We start from the raw sequence: 24,599 nt of genomic DNA on the forward strand, positions 1-24,599 counted from the left end.
AATCAACACCATCAATCTTTCATCCAAAATGTGTTTTGTCTTAACCTGATTCACTATGGTAAGCCTGTAAGTGTTCTTCCGCAAAATCCAGTTTTGTTTTTTAATCGCTAGAGGGCCAAAAGTTACATAGTGTACCTTTAAAAATACAAACATTTTAAATAAACAGTAACATTTCTTATCAATAATAAGCAGAATAAACAATTCTTTGTTTATTGCAAATAGGATTGTGATTAAAAATCCCTGCCGAAATGATTCAATTATTTCTTGAGAAATGTATCCATCGTTTTCTTCCATTATTAAGTTGGGGGTTGTGTATTGAATTTGGTCACCTGCGGCAGTCCAGCAATATCAGTCGATCATAGCAAGAAACGTTTTTGTTTTAGATTTTCTCAATATGTTGATATATATCTTATATTGTCCATCTTATGTATGAATACTGATGAGTGCATTAGATCCCACTGAGTTAAACTAGTCTCACATTAGTTTCTCACATTATCTTTCACAAATGGCTTCTCACATTTGGCACAGCTTTTAAAAGCTTTTTGTCCCTAAAACGTATAATATAAATATAAAAATGTCTGTGCTAAATAGAAATGTGTCTGTAAGCTCCAAAACCCAGTAGTAGCAACAGCTGGATGAGGACTCCCTACCGTGCAAACCGATAGTTCTATTGAGCAATGCAAATTATTCACTTTTTTCACTTAGAAATCACAGAAGAAGAAAAAAATCTTTATTCACTGTGAATAAGTGATACAACATGCATGGTCTATTTTCACAGCGAGGGCAATTACTTTTCCATCATCCAGTGCTTTTAAATTCAGCCCTTGATCAGTTGAGCCACCCCTGAAAGAGCATTCGCAGATGGGAACGGGAGAGTGCAGACTTGCTTGCCAGGGTTCCTGGAGAGCAGCTGTCCCTGTCCGTCTCCTCAAAGCTCTCTTTGTAGCCCCACGGGCCTTTGAAAGCATATTCACTCGTGATAAGCCTAAATGATACGGAATCAGCCTCATTCCCTCCAGAGCGAGCGTCCATGCTGTCACTCAGCAGTGCAGGGAAAGAGAATTTGGCTACATGAAAACTCTCCCATGAACGGCACAGCCAGGGTCATAGTAAGACTGTGAATTTGATAGGAGTTATTGGAACAGGGCATCCAGAAAACATTTACCCACCCTCATGTCATTTAAACGTTTTTGTTTTGTTTGTTTTTTTTGGGAGGAACAGACCAAAATTCAAGTTGTTATTCACTGCACATCATAGCATACAGATATTAAATATAATAATGTAATAATAATAATATTTGTATATAAATGACAGGCCAAATTAGAGCGCTTTTCAATTATTGTCCAAATGACATGCATGTGTTTTACTTTTATGATTTCAGTTTAACCGGGTTCACAGTATACATGTACACAGTGAACACATCCTGTACTCTGTGCTCTCTACTGTTTGTTTAGCTGACCGTTTATGATAAGACAATTTTCATGTATTAATGATAAACGAATACACCAGAGAAAACACTAAAGTTATAATTTAGTTTATAAAAGTTATAATTTAGTCAATATAATAATACAATTATTTATTTATGTATTCGGAGTCACTTGATTCCAATACCACTTTGGTGATCCATGAAAATTTGAAAGATTTTTCTTTTTTTATGTACTCTCAGGGTCTTCTTGACTTACATGTCTCTCTCTCAAGATGTGACAGACTTTTCAGTTATTGTAAGACTACATTATCAAACAAATAAAATATAAAGTCAGACAAAATTATCAAAGTTATTGTAAGACAAAGGGATCATACAAAGTTATCTTTAGAACAATTATCAAACAAATGGTCAAATAAAAAGACTAGACAAAGTTATTGTAAGAAAAAAACAATCAAATGATCAAAAGTTATTGACATGATCAAACAAAATCATCAAAGTTGTAGGAAGAACAAAATGATCAGGCAAAGATATTGTAAAACAAAATAATCGAACAAATGATCAGACAAATGTTCAAATCAAATAATCAAAGTTATTTTAGGACAAAAATGATTGAACAAAATGATTAAAGTTATTGTAAATCAAAATTATCAAACGATCAGATAAAATGACTAGAGTTATTGCCAGAAAAAGAAAAAAAAAAGATCAAATAATCAGACAAAGTTGCTGTAAGACAAAATGATCAAACTTATTGTAAGAAAAACATATTAAACACATAATCAAACAAAAATCAGACAAAGTTATAAGACAAAATGATTAAAAATGAATAACATTGTCTAATAATATATTAAAATCAACAACCCTCGTCTAACAAGACCCTATCGAGAGACAGGTTCAATCTCCCACTCTATTACCTGTTCTGGTGCCTATACCATTAAGCCAGTTTAGGTGGATTGTCATGTTTCAGTTTAGTTTGTGCCAGCTCTGGGTTTTAGGCACATGAAAGTGCTTTGGCTTTTATCTGTGTTCATTGTCATAGTAATTTATGCTCCATGGCAAACCTGGGGTGCGTTTCCCGTAGCAACGGCATAACTCAATGCTTCACTACCATAGTACGATGCACAGTTGGAGAAATCAACTAGCTAGACATAACTTATTTTAATGAAACTGTTTGAGATCAAATTAATGCTAGATGTTTTGATATAAATTGCAGACATGGCATCTGAGGACTATTTCTCATTTTTCTCAGTTATTTCGCTTTATTTCCAGATTAAATCATAGGCTCGTTCTTACATAATACTGTAGAACACGTTCGCAGATGCGCAGTCTTCAAAAACGGTAGGCCTACTTAAAATATCTTGACAAACTCAAAGATGTTTACATCTTTGAGTTTGTCCAGATATTTTTGTCAAGACCGTTTTTGAAGACTTTTGAATGTATTCTAAAAAAATACACAGGTTGTACTGAATGTCAGCTTGCTTATTTTGCTCAAGACAAGGATTTATTAAGTCCACATGTCATGCAGTCTTGAAACTATGCTTCTAACCACAGCTCGAGAGCTGTCGTTTCAACCACACAACTTTGCGATGCTGTTTGCAAATGTTCCTTGGAACGATGGTTTCGGGAAACACTGACTCGGGAAACACTGACAACTATGCTGATAACGACGGAACTTGCGACCATAGTTGGCTACAATGCTTTCGGGAAACGCACCCCTGCTCCGGCACAGGTTATGTTCTAGGTAAGAAATTTCAAACCGAAATTGGACCAATCAGCTGTGAGCAAAGCGACACATCTCGTCTAAATTAAGCCACTCCCCCAGTTTCTCTTGGTCCAAAGTAAAAATACAAAATTGTCTTGCTTTTAGCGATGATTATTCATTATAATTATTTTATATGCATACACATCTCTATATTCTCTGTATATATATATATATATTAGGGCTGGGAAAATATTAATCGCGATTAATCGCATCCAAAATAAAAGTTTGTGTTTACATAATATATGTGAGTGCACTGTGTATAAGTATTTTGTATATATATATAAATACACACATGCATTTATATATTTAAGAAATATTTGCATGTATATACTGTATATATTTATTTATAATTTATATTATATATAAATATAAATATTTTATATATAAATAAAAAAAAAATCTGTCTAAATCTGACCATGGAGTTAAGCTAAGTCAACTCCATGGTCAGATTTAGACAAGAGACGAAACCATGGATGAAGACGCAGCAGGTCCATCCCGGGAATGTGCCAACCCGTGGCCCCACCTCGCCAGACTATTTCAATTTTCAGAATTTTCTGAAATTTCTTAAATGTTGAATAAAGCAACATTGTAAAAAGATGAAAACGACTTGATTTTCTTTCATACTTTCAATTCCTTTTACATTCTCCAAGGTATTAACATTCACATTTTTCATAACTCCATGTAGCACGTTTCTGTACATAAATGTAAGCACTGTGGCAGTAGTAATGCAATACTTAGAAAATGTTCTCTTGCACTCTTGATACTCAAGTACTTTTAAAAACAAGTACTTCAGTACTTTTACTTAAGTAGACATCTGACTGTAGTACTTTGTCTTGTACTTCAGTAAAATTTAGCAAGGGGTATCTGTACTTTTACTCAAGTAATAAAGCTGTGTACTCTGTCCACCTCTGATGTTTCAAGGCATGTGATTGGCTGTTCGGTTTTAAATGTTGGTTTTTTATGTTTTATGGGGAATTTCCATAGAGATCATAATTTTTATACTGTAAAAATGTCTCGGTTACGTATGTAACCCTCGTTCCCTGAGTAGGGAATGGAGACGATTGGGGGTTTCGCTTAGAACACCTATCGACTTCGAGTATTACAAAACGAGCCAATGGCGATGAAATGCCATGGGTCTGCGGAATTTGCATAGCGTATCTCCGCCCCACCGCGTGGGTATAAAGGAGGACGCCGGCAACATGCAGGTATGTCTTCGCTGAGGAGCCGAGACTGAACTCAAGCGTCTGCCCAGCGGTACAGCGGAAGTGGTAGGGAGACGTAACGTCTCCGGTCCCTACTCCCTACATACGTAACCGTTACGTCGGATGACGACGAATGGGGGTCCCCGTGAAATCACGCCACCTTCACAGCTGTCTTCCAGTGCCCTGCGAAAGTCTGATCCCCCTGTCGTGATACTGGCACAGACGAAGGAGTCCTACTTAACACAGGAATACCAAGGTACACTGGGAAGCACACGGAGGCACCTAGCCGACGCACAGGCAATAGACACTGGCGCCAGCGTCAACAGTGCTGGAGGAACTCAGGGCTTCAGAGAGGAAGGCTCACCTGAGGAGTAATCGCACGTATCCAGTCCGTGGAGTGGAATGGCGAGCAAGCGAAGACACCTGAGCGGGTCCAGTACTAGCTGACTGAAGCGAGTACACGAGAGGACACAGGCTCCACTCGGAGATCATAAAATCTGGCGAATGTGTTGGGTGTCGCCCAGCCTGCAGCTCTACAGATGTCTGCCAGCGAGGCGCCATGCGCTAGAGCCCAAGAGGAAGCCACACTCCGGGTGGAGTGGACTGTCACACCAAGGGGGCACAGTCGGCCTTGCTGTTGGTAAGCCAAAGCAATGGCGTCCACTATCCAGTGGGACAACCTCTGCTTTGAGAGAGCCTTTCCCTTCAGTCTCCCACCATAACAGACAAAGAGCTGGTCTGAGGTCCTGAAACACTGTGTCCTGTCTACGTAGGCACGGAGAGCGCGTACTGGACAGAGCAGTGCCAAGGCTGGGTCTGCCTCCTCCCGGGGCAGCGCTTGCAGGTTCACCACCTGGTCCCGGAAGGGAGAGGTGGGAACCTTGGGCACATATCCAGGCCGGGGTCTCAGGATCACGTGAGAGTGACCGGGCCCGAATTCCAGGCACGCTTCGTCAACGGAGAATGCGTGCAGGTCCCCTACCCTCTTGATGGAGGCCAATGCAACCAGGAGCGCTGTCTTTATAGACAGGAATTTAAGCTCAACTGATTGCAGAGGCTCAAAGGGAGGCCTCTGTAAGGCATTTAACACCACAGAGAGGTCCCAAGAGGGAAAGAGAGGAGGGCGAGGAGGATTCAGTCTCCTAGCTCCTCTCAGGAACCTGACGATCAGGTCGTGCTTTCCCCAGAGACTTACCTTCAACTGCTTCGTGATAAGCGGCGATAGCGGCCACATACACGTTCAGGGTGGAGGGAGACAGCCTTCGCTCCAGCCCATCTTGCAGGAAGGAAAGCACGACAGTGATCGGGCATCTCCTGGGGTCTTCTCGGCGAGAAGAGCACCAGTTGACGAAGAGGTTCCACTTCAACGCATAGACATGTCTCGTGGACGATGCTCTAGCGGAAGTGATGGTAGCCGCCACCGCTGGTGGCAGGGTACTCAAACCGTCGAGGGTGCCAGAAGGTCTCCCATCTCTGAGAAAGGAGATCCTTCCTCAGAGGAATTGGCCAAGGAGGTGCTGTCGCAAGGAGTATCAGTTCGGAGAACCAGGTCTGGGTGGGCCAGAACGGCGCAACCAGAATGACCTGCTCCTCGTCCTCCTTGATCTTGCACAAGGTCCGTGCGAGAAGGCTCACTGGGGGAAACGCATATTTGCGTAGGCCCCGCGGCCAGCTGTGCGCCAGTGCATCCGTGCCGAGAGTGCCCTCGGACAGGGAGTAATACAGGGCGCAATGGGATGAGTAGTGGGAGGCAAACAGGTCGATCTGTGCGTCCCCGAACTGGTCCCAGATAGCTGGACCGACTGGGGATGGTGTCGCCATTCGCCGGGAACGGGCCAAAACCGTGACAGCTCGACGGCTGCAAAGTTCCGATCTCCCGGAAAATAGATAGCACGAAGGAACCTCAGGTGCTTCTGACTCCATAAGAGGAGGTGGCGTGCGAGTTGCGACATACGGCGGGAGCGTAGACCACCCTGACGGTTGATGTACGCTACAGTCGCGGTATTGTCTGAACGGACTAGTACTTGTTGACCCTTGAGCAACGTGCGAAAACGGTGCAGGGCATGGCGTACTGCCAGCAACTCGAGGCAATTGAAATGCAGAAGGCGATGGGGTCCTATCCAGGAGCCCGCGGCAGCATGTCCGTTGCACATGGCGCCCCAGCCCGTGGAAGAGGCATCTGTGGAGACACAACATGCCTGGAAACTCGTTCTAGGGGAACACCGGTCCGTAGAAACTGAGGTTCCTCCACGGGGTGAAGGTCTGACGGCAGGTCTGAGTTACTGGAACTCGGAGCGTGCCATGATGCGATGCCCACCGCGGGACTCGATCGCGAAGCCACAGCTGAAGCGGTCTCATATGAAGCAATCCGAGCGGCGTTGCCGCGGCTGCAGAAGCCATATGCCCCAGGAGCCTCTGAAACAATTTCAGTGGGACCGCACTCTTGCCATCGAACTGTCGAAGACAAGTCAGCAGTGAGTGGCGCGCTCGCTCGTAAGCTACGCGGCCATAGCGACCGAGTCGGTCTCCATACCGAGAAAAGAGATCCTCTGCACAGGGCAGAGTTTGCTCTTCTCCCAGTTGACCCGAAGGCCCAGACGGGCTAGGTGCCGGAGCACTAAGTCTCTGTGTTCGCAAACCTGATCTCGAGAGTGAGCCAATATTAGCCAGTCGTCAAGGTAATTCAGGATGCGAACCCCGTGTTCGCGTAGGGGAACAAGGGCTGCCTCGACGACTTTCGCGAGGAGACAGAGACAACCCGAATGGGAGAACGCGTACTGGTATGCCTGCCCCTCGAAGCAAACCGGAGAAACGGTCTGTGTCGAGGTAAAATGGAGACATGAAAGTAGGCGTCCTTCAGGTCTAACGCTGCAAACCAATCCTGTGGCCGCACACATTCGAAAATGTGTTTGGCTGTGAGCATCTTGAACGGCAGCCTGTGAAGGGAGCGGTTCAAGACGCGCAGATCCAGGATCGGCCGTAACCCACCGGTCTTCTTGGGGACAATGAAGTACGGGCTGTAAAACCGTGACTTCATCTCGGCTGGAGGGACAGTCTCGATTGCACCCTTCGCCAGCATGGTAGCAATCTCCGCTCTCATGATAGGGGCATTGCCACCGACCATAGTGAAGCGAACTCCCCTGAAGCGGGGAGGAAACCTTGCGAACTGAATCGCATAGCCGAGCCTGATAGTTCGGGCGACCCAGCGGGACAGGCTGGGAGCTCTAACCAAGCTGCCAGAACTGAACCAGCGGGGTCATGCGAACCACAGACGTCCCCCGGAGTGGCAGCGAAGCGACGTGACCAGCCCAGGCGAGGGTGGCATAGCGGCCCGGTGCAGGGGCGCGGTCATGCTCCGCGTCCTGACAGAGGAGACCAGGGAAGGTACAGCGTTCCACGGGGGTCTGCTCTGCCAGGGGTCTGGCGACAGAGGGGGACAGGGGCGAAGCGGTCGGTGGACGGCACGCCGTGTCAACCGCCTCGGGACAGAGGGGGACGAGGAGAGCACGGCTTGTGGGCGGTGCTCTGTGTCATCCGAGAACTCTGTATGCTCAGAGACGAAAGAGTCAGTTCTTTCTGAATAAGGATTCTTCCCCAGCCCTCCACCGGGGAAAGGAGTGGCCTGCTACCAACTCCTGGAAAGAACTGAGTCTCATCTCTGAGCAGCCCATCTCAAAAGTGCCGCTTAACCGGCGTTTAGCGGGTGGCGGGGCTGGAGAGGGCTGTGGCATCCCCCCTACGGTCTTTCCTCATATGAAGGCGAGCAAATGTCCCAACAAGGACAAGGATTTCGGATATTGTCATCTTTTTGGGGACGTTCTGTCTCCATTAAGTAGGGTAGGCCTATACCTGATCCACAGATGCAAATACAGTATGTGCATAAACTGCATTTAGACATATTTTAAAAATGTGTTGTAAAAATAAACAAAAGATAAATAAGAGTTGCATATAAAATGAAAACAAAACCAGCAAAATCAAAAACAGCTCATTTAATATTTCCACCATTATGAGGTTGACACAACACTGAACATTTGATGAAAAAGTAAAGGGAAAGAAAATAAGTACCCTATTATGAAAGGTGCCAAATATCACACAATTTTGTAATTTGTAATCATTGTGTCAGACTATCATCACTATCAGCACTTCTCAACTTAAGACAAGAAGAGTCTCATTACTCTGGCTTCTGCTTAGATGTTTACACTTACAGACTTTTTTTTTTTTTTTTTGGCAGCAAAACCAAAAAGTATTTCATTTCAAGTCGTAAATCTGGTCATTCTCTAATAACTTTCAGCGTTATTTGCTTCTTCCTGTGAAGCGAGTGTATAGTCAGCGTCCCATGTGCACATGCTGCCAAACCTAACTCGGTTAAAATATAGATAGACTTTTACATTATAAACATGCAGCTAACGAGAATCATATTTGATCCACAGTCCACTCAGATTCTCAAATTCCCTGTATGCAATCTTTCATGTAGAGACAAATTGAGATATTTCCATACTGTACCAGATAGGAAAAAAATATGTTATGAAACTTATGCTTATTACTCGGGCATGTAGTTTCATATATCTAAAAACTACATTGCCTTTGCTGAGGCAACACCCTTACCATGACTAAGATCACAGTGGTGTAAAAACTCCACTATCAGTATTTAGATTGTTTCTAAACAAATATATATATATATATATATATATATATATATATATATATATTAAAACAGATAAATGAAACCATAAAAGCTGCATAAGATATAAAGATATGCAATTGGTTATTCCTATTACTTTAATACTTAGTTGCTGAATAACTGATGCCGCTGCAAAAAACATACAGTATTTAGTATACATTATTCACCCAAATGATTGTTATTTCTATCTTTCCGTTTATTAACACAGTCTGATGTCTAAAGACTTTAATTGAATCACTAAAATTTTATTTCACGTTAAAACTAACTGTGATTGACTTGCATGTTTTGTATTATCAAACAAGTGGAAGAAACTGGAGAACTGACTACATGAAATGCATGAATCGCATTAAACCTGTAAAGGACATTATATTTCTCTGCAAATTCAGGAGGAAAACATAAGAAATTCAGCCTAAACATTTGTATTGTGCTACTTAATTTTACCAAATGTTTACCATAATTAGCATTACCGTAATGCAAACAAACAAACAAACAAACAGATAATTAGAATATAATAATTATAAAAAGTGAAGAATATAAATAGAATATAATAATTATAAAAAGTGAAGAAACATTCAATTGTGAAGTAGTTCTTGTATTTGTTGTAATGCTTTTAATTTATGCTGATTTAAATGAAAATGAAATGTGTTTCAGTTCATACACTGTTCTCCAAACATAAGAGAAAAAGTAGTCCTTTGTCTTCATACAAGTTAATGTCAAACAAAATCTTCACAGTCTCACAAAAATGAAAGGATTCTTTATAGCACCAGTGTCTACAAAATATTTCAACAAAAGTCTTTATTTTTCCCATATATATTTTGAACAAATACTGTTGAAAACATTTTTTATTACTCTCTCAGATTTAAAAATATATCTATGAAGAAAATCCTTTTATCCTTCATGAACTGAAAAAGAGAATAGAGCTGAAAGCATGAAAGCGAGCCAGCCTACAAAACCAGGACATTCAAAATAAAACGAGAACTAGTGCCCTTTGCAAACACACCAGAACAGTCATTCTTCATGGTTTAGTAGTTTGTTGTATTTCCCAGAGATTTCCAATTAAATGTCAATCAGAAAAGCATATTTTCAGACATATTGGTATAGCACATGCCGTACTTCTTTGTTTTGTAGATTTACAGTGTCGAACTTATCCACAAAAACAATCGAAGGAGCTCATTGCAAGAGCTTAATTGTGGCGACTGTAACTTTAAAAGTGTACTGTTATAATCATTTACATTTATAAAATCATTACTTTTCATGTATGATTTTTTTTTTAAGTTTCTCCTTTGTTCGAATATGTATTCAGATCCTTAGTACATAAATAGTTTGCCAACATGCTTGCACATGCATCTCACCATGAATCCAAGAAACATATAATTTGTTGATCTAATCAGCAGGTCATATCATGTTTCATGTCAGTTCTTTTCATTAATTGAAAAGCTTTGGTCTAGCGTGATAAATACACACAGGAATTAGCTTGCCTACTCAAAAACTGAGCTTACGTTTCAGCTTTCTCCTGTAGAGTCAGGAACATGTTTTATTAAAGTGCCTGTAATGCTGAACATCACTATTACTATATACTTAGAGTTAGGCATTTTAACAAACCCCTTAAGTCACCATTTAACAGGATTGAAATGCGAAACAATGCCCTGGCAACCACCTACAACACACTAGAAACTTCATATAAATGCCCTGGTAACCATCTACAGCACCCTAGCAACGAAATATAAATAGCCTGGCCACCACCTGCAATAACCTAGCAACTAAATAGCTGCATCCTGGCTACCACTTGCTACACCCTAGCAACAACATTCCAATGCCCTGTAAACCACCTGCAATACCCTAACAACTACATGACAATGCCCTGGCAACCACCCACAACACCATGGTAATCACATACAATATACCCTTTCTTTCACCCACAAAACTTTAGATATTGCATCAGAATGACCCAGCAACGACCTGCTACCACTTAAAGCAACCACATAGCAGTATCCTGGCAACCACTGGCTACACCATAGCAACCAGATACCAATACCCTTGCAAACACCCAAAAAGCCCGAACAATTATTTACCAATACTCAGATAACCACCCGCTACACCCTAGAACCAACATATCAATGCCTTGGCATGGTCAGACAGTTTTGCCCAAGCAAACACATAAAAATCCCACAATACCCTAACGACTGCATACCAATTCCCTGGCAACCACCTGCTACACCATTTGAACCACATAAATATTTTTTTATTTACCAGCGAAACCCTAGTAACTGCATTGTAATAACCTGGCAACCACCTGCTACAATCGATATCAACATTCTGACAACCACTGGCTACACCCTCACAACCACATACCAATACCCTTACAACCAACCAAAACACCCACTACTCTCTAGCAATTGAATAGCATCATGCTGGAAACTACATTGCAACGCTCTGGCAACAAATCACAACTGGATTTCAACACCCTGGCAATCACCCGCAAAACACTAGCAACCAAATAGCAACGTTCTGCCACCAACCCACTACTCCCTTGCAATGGCATAGCATTGTGCTGGAAATTGTATCACAATGTTTTGGAAACCACCACACCCTACCAACTGCATATCAACACCGTGCCAACCACCTGCAGCACCACAGGAACTCCATAGCAATACCCTGGCAACCACCCACTACACCCTAACACTGCATTTAAATGCCCTAGCAACCATCTACAAAACCCTAGCAATCACATACTGTAGAAACGTCCTAACTACCAACAGCTACACCATAGCAACCACATATAATTACCCTTTCATTCACCTAGAAAACTGTAGCAACTGCATCACAATCATCCAACAACCACCCACTATAGACCCTAGAAATCACAAACCCTAGAAACTACATATAAAAGCCCCAGCAACCATCTTCAACACCCTAGCAATGACGTATTGTATGGCAACCACACCCTAAACCCTAGTAACCGCATGGTTTTGCACAAGCAAACATATTAAAATCCATTTAATATGTGCTTTGTTGTGAGTAGAGATATGCCCTCAAATTGAACAATTTAATCTCTTTGGTAGCTTACATAGAAGCTTATCAATTTTGTATAAATGTAGATTTGAAAGGGTTTAATTGAGTCTGTGTTTGCCTTGTGCACCATCATTATTGTTATCATCAGAGCACCACCTCTTAGTTGTGTGTTTATTTGCATCTCACTTACAGCTCTGTAAATGAGCTGCTGAGAAAACAAATGGATCAAGTCTCGAATTAATTGGTTGGCATCTTTGAAATGAAACTGAGCCACAATGCCCATCCAATCAGTGCTTCAGTAGCGTCACATTAAGAGCTGGACATTACAATTCTGTTAAAGGTTGCAGGCTTAGAAACAAGAATACAAAAACCAGAACCTCTGTGGAACCGCTGACACCTCTGTTCTGCTAGAGCATTCTGGGTAGGCTGTGGATTCAAACAAGAAGTCTCCAAAGTGTGTCAGTTTTTGAGAGATTCAAGTAAGTGTGTATGAGAGAGAGAGAGAGAGAAAAGGAAAGAGAATTTTCTAGTTCTTCACATGTCAGTATGCCTTTGTGTTCTCTCTTGAGACTGTAGTATTTGTTTTTCTTATATGCCTTTTACTTAGCAAGCAGAAACAAAACTGTACAATATAAATAACTAATATAAAAAAAGTTTATCTTCAACACAATGTTTTGAGTATTTATGTCAAAAGCAGCTGCCTGTCAGCATGCTCTATGATTTATAGTACCACACATTAAATACGCAAGCAAGATACACATTCAACTGTTGCCGAGTTAATTGCAGGTTTTAAACATTTCTGCACTATTAAAGATACAAACAACAATTGCATAAAACTAAAAGATAGCTTCAAACAAGATTCAAACACACCCTTGTTTCTCTTGTGGATATAGACAACCTCAAGACTAAAGTCAACAAGGTTTTCTGCTCATTTCTTTGTTATTTTCCATAAAACTGAAAGCCCAACACCTTCTTACTGCAATTGTAACTGTTTTACATTTTGGCGAATTGGTGGCTATTTCAAAATAATTCGTACAATCTGGCCTAAAAACACTAACTTTTGAAAACGGGTTTCAAAGCGGAATTTTTTGGAAATTATACCGTTATCATCTCTGTGTAAACTACAAAAATGTGAACTTGTCGTGAACGTGTTCAGTCTGTAGGCGCACAATTTTTCTTTACAAAGTGACATCAGTGCATAATGCAGCGTTTTTAATCGTTTGCGCGATTCCGTGTGAACGGGATAGTTTTGACATTGTTGTCATCTGTACGCGAAAAGCGCAATTGAAAAAAACGTTTCAGTTTTTAGTATATCCTTGTCGTGTAAACGTAGCCTCAGTTGTGAGTGTTCGTACAAAAGCACATCTGCTTATGTCCACTAACGTTTTTGGGATGGAGCTTTTTAAAAGCAGAGGCTTTGTTCTTTCTTGTGATATATTGCATGTTCAAATATTCATACAACAAAATATTCTGGGGGCCATGAAAAGTTTGTGAAAATGGTCAAAAAGGCTGGCTTGAGTTAAACACACACTTTATGTATTTAATATCACTTTATTAACCAATGTCTTTGCTGCTAACACTGCTCTTTCTTTTCTAAAAGATCAAACTTTTTTGTCTGGCCCAATCTACGTGCCAAAGCAGATGGAAAAGAGACTGATCTTGTGGGGATATATAGATTTCGAGTTGGAATTATTATCATGAGATTTGGGAGACAGTCATACACTTTAGGCCTTTGTTTGCTGTCATTATTTTCAGAGTTTACTATGTACACTTCTTGTTTCTTACTACCTAGCAACCTCGTAAATTGCCCTTTCATGATGCTACATGTATTGGCAAGACATTTCATTTGGATTTCCAAACAGGAACTGATGTCCATAAAAACTGCTTAATATATTCAATTATGTTGAGTGGAAACATACAGTAAACCAAGCTTAATAGGCTACACATTGTGTCTAAGGTTTAAGATTGTAAGCAAAATATGAACAAAATTGAGTTAATTTAGCTCATTCTTAGAAACCCATATAGCTTTGCCAAAACATTTCATGCACAGCTTATTCGGACAATCTGTTAGTGCTATAAAATATATACTGTACCTGTTTCAAACTTCTTTGTTTGTTGTATTTCACACATTATTTGCTTGTTTTACTGTTTTAACTTTTAAATGAAAGAACCAGCTCTCAAGGATACACATGGACTTTTTCCAAAAGATAAAAGTCACTTATGTTTGTTTCTACACAACATACATTAAAACAGTTATGTTTGGTGATCTGTTCAGTTGATCTGTTATGCATGCCTCTGGATCACACAGAAACCTTAGAACAATTCATGTGTGCTAAATGTTTAAAAAGCGCACTTTTAAATGAGCAAGCATTCAACATTACCCGTAATACACCTTGAAACTATGGAGAGAGAGAGAGAGAGAGATTTGGTTCTCACAGCTGAGCTCCAGATGTCTTTCTGTTGTATTTTTGGACTTTGTTTGTATATGTTCATGTGCCATGCAACGTTACTGTGAAAATTTATAATGTAGTGAATTGCAATATGTTCACAAATGGAGGTAAGAGTAAGTTACTAGAACATTCTGTCCAGCTACTGATGGCTCTTTTAACAGTAGGTACTGTATTACCTTTCCAGGACCGGTAAAAGGAAGGAAGGAAGGGATGTCATGGGATTTTAGACATGGCCTGGAGATTTATATTGTCCAGAAAATTATTCTGGAACACAGTTTGGACATGAATCAGATGGTAGAATTGTTCTATATCATATTTTATTCTTGTGAATTGCACCCATGATGCAAACCTGTGAGGCTATTTGCCTTAAAAACACATATTTGTCCACAACCCGTTTTTTTTTTTTTTTTTTCTTTTGTACCAATACATATTTACCTTTGCTCCTGGCCTGCCTGACATCAGTCAGATATTGGTAGGCATAGTGGAGCATGTAGTGAGTGAAGTTACTGCTGACAGGGTCTAACCTCTCCACTTCACCTGCAGAGTCAACAAGCCCACGATACTGATTAAGTTACTAGCATGGATTTGCCAAGCTGCCCTTCTGTGCTGATTCCTGCAAAATGCAAACAAACTTCAGCCCTGACAGACTCCGGTCCCTTTGTTCCCTGGGAGCTCAGGGACGCTCAGTACTGCATTATTAACTGTGGTAGAACAGCAAAATATAAACAATGTTTATCATAGAGGTCATATACGCAGTATGCAGGCTAATTAAAGGTGTTGTTAGTGGAAATTGTTTCTCCTGTCTGTTTTAATGCACAGAGACAACTGCAATTTAGTCATAGTTTGACTTTGTGAAGAGTGGAAACACTGTGGCTCACTGTGGTGCTTTCTAAGCATTGTTCTCTGTGTAAGAGCATTCTGATATGTTGTTAATTTGGGGCAGAGCTAATTCAGAAATACTTTGTCTGACCAATGGGAGACCCATAATAATAATAATAATATTAATAATAACAACCACAACAACGGCTAATGCATTTATATATATATATATATATATATATATATATATATATATATGAGAATATCCAACCGTCAGACATTATGTAATGCATGTCAATCACAACTACGTTTAAAGTGAAAATTAATAATAATGTTTTGTTTGTTATTTCTGTAAAATTGTATTATGAATAAGTGTTATAAATAACCATCAAACATAATGTGTGTAACTAATAAATAAATAAATCCACAATATCGATAATAAACTTTTGATTATTGTTTTAATACTTAGCTTACATCTAGATGATCAGGTTATTATTATTAACATTAGTATTATTATTAGTAGTGGTATACCTATTCATTTAACAAATACCACAAAAGCAATACATTTTTCATCCATCCAGTTCTACAGTACCTAACTTGACAAAAATATCAAAAATATAATGTTGTTTCTTGTAAATTAATTTGATTTTTTTTTTTTTAATTGATTGAATTGTTCATTTTATTAATTAATTTAGTTGGACATTATTTTTGATGACATGTCTGTATTAAAACTGAAAACTGAAAAAAAAGGTAAACAGAACTTTGGGGGAAAAAAATAATTCATGGAGCCCTGAATTAAATGTTAGCTTATTCAAGTTATAACAACTTGTTATAACAACTTATAACAACTTATAATAACATCTAACAAACATGTGGAAGGCATTTCCTTTTGCCATTAATGGTATAAAATGAATAATCACCGTTGAATGATATGGATAACATTTTTAACATACATATTCATAAATAACAATTTTGGCCATATCGCCCAGTCCTTACCAACCATCATCATTTTCTTCAGATAATAAAACATCCGAGTGGTTAGACTTAAGATTAGGATCCAATTCTCACTATTAACTAACTGTGTTTCCCAACCTTTTTTCAGTCATGGCACCCTTTGAATTTTTTCAAAAATGTGTGGCATCCTACACTAGTGTTTTCACGATACTACTTTAATACGATACCTTGAAATGTATCGATTTTCAATAGGACAGAGAAAAACCACCTACTGCCATATAGATATTTTTAATATTATCTCTTTTTTTTTGTTCATCCATTGAAAGTAAAGTAATTTCTTCTGAAGAGATCTCTTTATATGACACATTTGATTAAGGCTTTTTTATTCACATATAAACATTGTTCAATTACCATTGCAAATATCACCTAAATGTTTCCTTACTCAGTGTATTTGTGTTTTTATACGGGGATAATTCTGTTATAATTACACAAGATAGCTTGTTTTTAATATATTTTTTATGGTAATACTTTCATAGTTAATCTCCAAATTATTGTAGAAACAACATAAAAACAATATATTTTAAATCATTGTTTAATGGCATCTTTTTATTAATGAAGGCCAGTATACCAATACTTCTATTGATGTCTTCAATGATTTTGATTTTCAATTTTAAACATTAATTATCGCCATTCAACAGTATAATTAAAACCTATACATTCGAACATTTATTAGTTTCCAAGAAATAGAACAACTTTTAATTGAAGTGAACTTAAAACAATCCTCACATAAGTCCATAATAAATGTCATATTTGCCTGTGCCCTTCCTACCAGTCTAACAGGTAGGAAATAAATAGAAATGTAATAAAGTTATCAAACACTTTACAGTCTTCACTGCATAAATTATAATTTAAATATTGATTAATCCTTATTAAAGCTACAAGCGTTCTTTAGTCGAGAGCAGTGTTTTTCTCTGTGTTCTTTGATTCTGCTGTGGAGCATGCGTCCCATTAATTTCTCACAACTCTTTACGTTCCTTTAAGACTTTATTTAACTCATTTAAGACTGCTCTTATAAGGATACTCAACAAAACGGACATTACGTGACAAGACGGACAATATGTGACAATATTTCCGTGTGATTTGACCATAAGCGCAATAAGTCGTGAAAAAGAGGCAGCTTTATGTGCACTGTGAATGAAGCATGCGAATGAAATCATGCGCAACCCACGCAATTACGAATTGCATTTTTATTATAAATTGGTGTGCGTAATTTGTTGTTATTAGAGACATCCGAAATTGATGATTTAAAAATTATTTTTTTTTAGCAATTTAAAAATGTTTGATGTCGTTTTTACACGACACCCCTGCTCTCAGCGCCCCGGTTGGGAAACGCTGAACTAACTATTAACTATGACTTTTGCCTCAATAAACTCCTAATTGCTCAAATACTGCGCAGATGAAAATAACAATATGAGCATCTAGTCACACTTTAGATTAGGGTCCGAGTCTCACTATTAACTATTAAATACGATTTTTGCCTCAGTAAACCTGATTGTTAATAGTTAGTAAGGTAGTTGTTAAGTTTAGGTATTGGGATGTAGAATGTTGTCATGAAGAATAAGGCATTAATATGTGCTTTATAAGTACTAACAATATCCTATTAATATGCATGTTAATACACAACTAGTTAATAGTGAGAATTGGACCTTAAACTAAAGTGTTACATAATACAGTGTTATTTAACCTCAATGACCACGGCATTGTTAAATGAACACAGTTGTGTGAGTGTTATGTATGGCGATCGCACTTAACAGTGTGACATGCAGACATGTGTTCAATAGTTTAGACAGACTTTGAAACATCTGCATGGAGCTATATTCACGTTCCAGTTTAACAGATTTACTTCTGGAACTCTTATGTGTCGAGTCAGAGAATATGTTTCCTCTTTGTGGATTACAATTGCATTAAGTTGACATGGTCTGATCAGAATCCCTCCAGGGTTGTAATTTTCCAGGCTACGCTGCACAAATAAAAGCAGTCGGGAAACCTCTAAATGGAGTCCCTGGGCGAGGGAGGGCTCAGAGAATAACAAAATAGAGAGCAGCTTTTTAGATTAGACCTTGATAAACCCAAAAAGACCTTAAACAGTAGAATATTTGTTTCTGGTGATTTATGAGGATTTTGACCTGTTGTGGCTCTTAACTTTAACAACAAAGGGAAAAGGATATATTTGTTTTTAGCGGCTTTAAAGGATAAACCGAGCTAGCTAAAAGCCACCTATTGACATGCATGTCTGAGTACAATAGTTAGTGTCCATCAGTGAATGGAGATCCGGTCTCCAGACTGTGTTTTTCGGATCTGTAAGTGACACAAGACAAATGCCGCTCTTGTTAAAGGAATGTTGAGCTCGGCTTTTAACTTAAAGGTGAGTTAAACAATAGAAGCAGGGGTCAAAGGTCGCTGTGTATCTTGTTACGCCTTTTGTTGTCTTTATTTCTGTTTTGACTGGCTTTGATTATCTCTTTATCCTTCCTCTCCTTCATTGCATGTGCCTGTTTTATGTTTCTTTAATTACTGTTGTAGGAAATGCCTATAATGTCTGTCAAACTTTGGAAGTTGGAGGTGATAAAAACCTATTTGATGTATTTTCCTTGTTGCAGAAAGATTTTTGGCTTCATCGCTGCTGTTCTTTATTACGATAAACACAAGCCGTAGGAGGCGTTGGCAGAGCGGGGCACGCTGCCAGAGGACAGGCATGTGTGTTAACATGCCATGTTAAGCACAGCAAACAGAATCTAGACCTCCTTGTTCTCTTCTAACTAAGCTCTGCATGCCCTAACACACCTTTGCACTAAGATCAAGGGTTAATGCTATGCATGTGTGTTAGCAGGCTTATAGCTGGATTTGTATGTATACTAATTGTTTTCCACTAAGAGTGAGTATTACTAGTCCCTTGCCACACTTTTGACCTCTGGCATGAAGTCGTGTCCACATTGCACCACAAGCGTTAGATGATAGTTTAGGGTCTGGGTTAGCTGAAATAGCTACAAAGTGTTTAGTTTTTTTAAATATAAATAGTAAATGCCTTTATAGATAAACAGATAGATAGATAGATCAACGCTATCTCACGACCAATTCACACGAAATCGTACGAGTGAGTAAAAGGTGGCTAATTCGTACGAATTCGTAAGATTTGTCTAAACCCCAGTGAGGGGTAGGTTTAGGGGCGGGGTCAGGTGTAGGTCATTCGTACAAATTCATCCGAATTGGGCAATTCGTATAATGTGTACGATTTAGCAAAAATCATACGGATTTATACGAGTGAGATCGTATGAATTCGTACGAATTAGCCACCTCGTAAGATAAGTAGAATTATTGTGATATTGGTTTGGATAGATAGATAGATAGATAGATAGATAGATAGATAGATAGATAGATAGATAGATAGATAGATAGATAGATAGATAGATAGATAGATAGATAGATAGATATTGGATTTAATTCAATGTGTTATTTTCTGTTTTCTTTGTAATTATTTGCTAAATTTATGGTAGCACTTTATTTCGCTAGTCCACTTCTAGACATTCTACTAACTATAATTAACTATGCAACTGCATGTCAACTACCAGTCATTAGAATATTAGTAGACTGTCTGCTTAATATCTTCTAACACTTTATTTTGATGGTTCCCAAACAGACATTCAACTGACTATAAGTAACTTATAGTTCTACTATCCTCAGCCCTAACCCTAACCAGTCTACTGATATTCTTATAAAAGTTAGTTGACATGTAGTTAGATATGTAAGTGGACTATCGAAATAAAGTGTAACCAAATTGACTTGCAATTTCTGAATGGAAACTGTTTCAAAGTAAATCCTACATTGATTATTTTTTCCCCTTCACATTTGAAAGCAAATATCATTAATATTGTCCAGTCTTGAAGCTCGGTCACCGAACTGAACAATTAACTTATTCCTCACTGAACTATTAACTATCTTCAGATGAGCTATATGAAGGACATGCAAATGACATGGAACAAATACTGTTATCAGGTCTTTTGGTGATGTGCTCTTTCAAAGCACTGAATCCAATCAAAACCACGGCACTTTTAAAGAAAGATTTCTGGTAGAACTGTCCGATGGACGTCGAATAATCTTTGATCCAATTGTGCTGATTTGCACCATTAGCCTGTAATATATTATCTGAGGTATATGGCGGCTCTTGTCTGTTTGAAAGGAAGACTAAATCAGCCTCTCTTTTCCTCCTGCTCTCCATTTTGACAACTGACAAAACTCATCTTCTACGAGGAATTGAAATAGAGGGTCCTGTTCTGTTCTGGCAGTTCTTTCAGGAGTCCCATCAATCAGACCTACTATTGTGCTAGACAAAGAGACCTTTTCTGTATTGAATTCAATGGAGGCTCCTTAAAATTGATAAAATATAGATACTGAACCTTTGATATACAGAGAGGTTAACGTAATCTCTGTACTATGATGGAAAGCAAGGGGAGTCTGCGTGCAGTAGAGCGGAAGATCATACCAATGGCTTTCTTAACATATGTTGATGTGAATAATAGTAAACATAATGCATTTTATGTATTTCATTGTGTGTGTGTGTGTGTGTGTGTGTGTGTGTGTGTGTGTGTGTGTGTGTGTACTAATGAAACTCTGATAGATATAATGTATGTTTCACAATCAGAATTAGCCTTAAGCAATCCTTTAAGGAACAATATTGAAGAAACATCACTTTCAGGCCAAGAATTCAAGATTACAAGCACCCAGACGTCTGTAATCATATTATGTCGTGATGCAAAAGATACTCTCTCCACCGTGGTTGATTACATCAACTCAAAATCTACGTTCTTAATTTGCAGTAATACAGAGCCAATGAAAATATTGGCAAGATACACCTAGAGCAATGTTACATTTTATCATGGCTCGTATCAGCCTATTAAACAGCCAATTTCTTATCACAGTTTTCTAGCGTAATCAAAGAATGATGCTTTAGGGGAGATTTTGATATACCTGATATAAGTCACCAAATACACCAGTGATATGGAGTTCAACAAATGGCTGTATTGTTGGTCACAGTGGGCGTTCCTATACTGCTGCATGCCTTAATGTTATTGGTCGGCTGCACAACTGGCCATAACATTTATTTAAATGATTAAAAATGGCATATATTGCTGGTTAAATGTCATATTTTTTTGAGGAATCAGTTTTATTGCTACTAAAAATTAACTGCCTGGAAGAGAAAGTACATTACTTATATAATGGTTGCCAATGCATGAATCATACTCTCTCAGAATGCAGATGAATGCATTTTGGTTTTAGTCAGTATGTCACTTTTGTTGCGATAGCATTTTAGGACTTTCGGTTCCATTGTCCCAAATGCAGTGGGTTTTTTGGTAAATGCCTGAAATAAGGTCTGTGGTTAACACAAGCTCATGACATTCTCACCTAAATTTGTTGAAATGAAAATTCTGACATAATTTACTGACCCTCAAGTTGTTTCAAACCTGTATGAATTTCCTAGAAAGTCAATGGGGTTCATCAACTGTTTGGTTACCAACATTCTTCAAAATATCTTCTTTTATGTTCAGCAGAAGAAAGAAATTCATACAGGTTTGAAACAACTTGTGGGTCAGTAAATTATGTCAGAATTTTCATTTTGAAGTGAACGATTCCTTTAAAGGTCATCACACCAAACAAATAAACTCATCTAGGTAACACTTTATTTTAAGGTGATGTAGTTACACATTACTACATGTACATACCTAAGTAATAACAGTAAATTATGCATAATTACAAGTAACTAACCATAAACCAAACCATAACATTTTAGTAAGTACATGTAGTCGATTAATATTACTCAGTACTTATTTGAGTAAGTACAATGTAACTACGTCACCTTAAAATAAAGTGTACTCACTAAACTCTTGCTGGTAACAGAGCTTATTTTCTGTAGCAATCCAAAAGGAAGTGAAAAAAAAAAATATTGAGGGAACAAGGGTGATGCTAACTTCCCTGTTGGTCTACAAAAATCATCATCACTGCAGCACTCTAGGCAAATGCCTCAATCAATAATACTCATATAATCGTTTTGAATATAGATACTCTACCATGTGAAAAACATTACATTGTGTGTGTTACACAAAGTAAGAGATCGGTTCCACAGAAGAAAGAGGTTTGAAACGGCATGAGGATGACAAAATAATGGCAGAATTTTCCTGTTTGGGTGAACATCCTTTTCATTTCTTCTCATTGCTGATTTGTATAAGTGTAATATTTCCCTAAATTTATTGCATCTCTGGATATGCCCACATCACATTGCCAAAGTTTGCTGATGCTCATGCCATCTGAAATCTCTAACTCTCATTTAAAATGAATCACTTTGTTGCAACAAATCGTTGTATATGTGTGAAGAATCATAATCAGAGAGTAAGTACACATAAAGTGGGCTGCTTTTAATTAAGTTACTTTCCCCCGTAATCTTTATCACTGCCTTTTCTCATTCCCAGCAGTTAAACATATAAAGCTAAAGACACTGCTTCCAATTATGGCTGCCCGATTATTCTACCATCGTGACGTGGAGTAGATTTATTTCATTATTTTATGTGGAGAACAGAACCAGCACTGCAGCCCAATATTACAGCTGTACATTGGCTTTTGGTGATGTGCCACCAACCACAGAACAGGAGAAAGCAGATAGAGGCGCTTGGCTTGAAGCTGCCATTGATCGATGAAAAGCCTGGAGTTTTGGGAACACATTACAGCATTTGCACCCTGTTTGGTGAAGCTTGAAAAGAAATCAGAAGAGAGGCACTTTGTAGGTCTTAATTTGCTGACAGTGTCAGATGCTGACCGAGGGCGCTACTTTGCATTTGATGGACGATAAACAACGGTATGTATTGCTTACGATTCCTTGGACTCACTTACATGTTCCCAACTGCTTCGTCTTAAAGATCCCAAGAAGGCAAAGAACACAGCCGAGTCTAATTACTTTTTGTGCTGAAAATGAGAAAAAAACAGTAAGAGTTTGTCAGCATGGGCTGCAATAGCAAGTGATCCATGCAGAGACGGGTGTTTATTTTTGCAGGTAGCAAGTGTGCAGTTTGATTAATTGTATTTAGAATCAGGCTTGTATGATTAAAATGTGCTTGGGGACCGAGGGCATAATATTTTGTTTTCATCCCAGAACAGTGACTCTAAGCGCTCAGCTGGTTGTCATTAGCTGCAGAGATCTGATGTGGTTTCGGGAGTGAGGAGATGCCGCCATGGACTCCTAATATTGTTTGTTGTAGCCACATCTGTTCATGGAAGAGCTTGGAACCCTATCTGTGCATTTTGGAGCTCACAGCAGCACATTTGCAAGGTACTCCTAAAGGGAACAACAGCTGTACAATACTTGAGGTTTTAAACCCAGTACCATCTGCTCTTGTTTTTAAGATCTGCATCACACCAATCAAACTGCTCAGTTTTCCTGCACTTTTTCTCAGGAAGTATGAAATACCAACGCATTCTCATCCTTTGGCGTCATGTAGGTGACGCCATATGACATTACGACGAAAACTTACGCACATGGCATCCTTTAGCGTCAATATAACACGCACTGTTATGGGTAGGTTTAGGTCTGGGGTAGGGTTACGGTTATGACGCCTTGGGATCTGCGTCTAATATTCACGCTAAACGATGCCATGTGCGTTGGATTTAGACGAGCGTCACCTGTATGACGCCTTGGGTTCTGCGTCTCATATTGATGCTAAAGGATGCCATGTGCGTAAGATTTCAACGAAATGTACAAAGCGTCACATGTATGACGCCAAAGGATGAGAACGGGCTGGAAATACATGTCATTGTCTCTCGAAACTCACGGTAACACTTTAGAATATTGTTCCTTCATTATTAAGTAACTATGCAGGAAGTAATGCTGGAATAATGAGTAGTATTACATTAAAACTTCAGCTAGTACTATTAACTAATGTAGAAACAAGCTTAACTAAAATAAAATTTAGGAGATAGTTCCTTATTAGCATAATTAATAACTATTAACTAACTGACCAATTATAAAGAGTGTCTGAGACATAATCAGTCATCATTTTTACTCTGAATATAGTCATAAAATATATCAATAATTACTCAAGTGTTATAGTCACTATGCTGAAACCTATGTATACGTACGTATAAAACATACGTATAAAAACAAATTGTTATCTTTAAAATAACGGTCCAGATCACCAGTAGTCCTTGAAGATTGACTGGGTACTTGAGTATTTAGTGATGCATTTTATGACCA

General features: G+C 38.8%; 1 protein-coding gene across 5 annotated transcripts in view; it reads left to right on the forward strand.

Annotated features, from left to right (window-relative positions):
* nectin1b (nectin cell adhesion molecule 1b) overlaps positions 1–24,599 on the forward strand; it is a 276,075-nt gene that overhangs the window by 110,046 nt on the left and 141,430 nt on the right. The gene's annotated exons all lie outside the window — the stretch shown is intronic.

Source organism: Siphateles boraxobius, unplaced genomic scaffold, assembly GCF_051911475.1.
Source record: "Siphateles boraxobius isolate OS27281-9 unplaced genomic scaffold, OSU_SipBor_1 30, whole genome shotgun sequence".
In the NCBI taxonomy this organism is placed as follows: domain Eukaryota; kingdom Metazoa; phylum Chordata; class Actinopteri; order Cypriniformes; family Leuciscidae; genus Siphateles; species Siphateles boraxobius.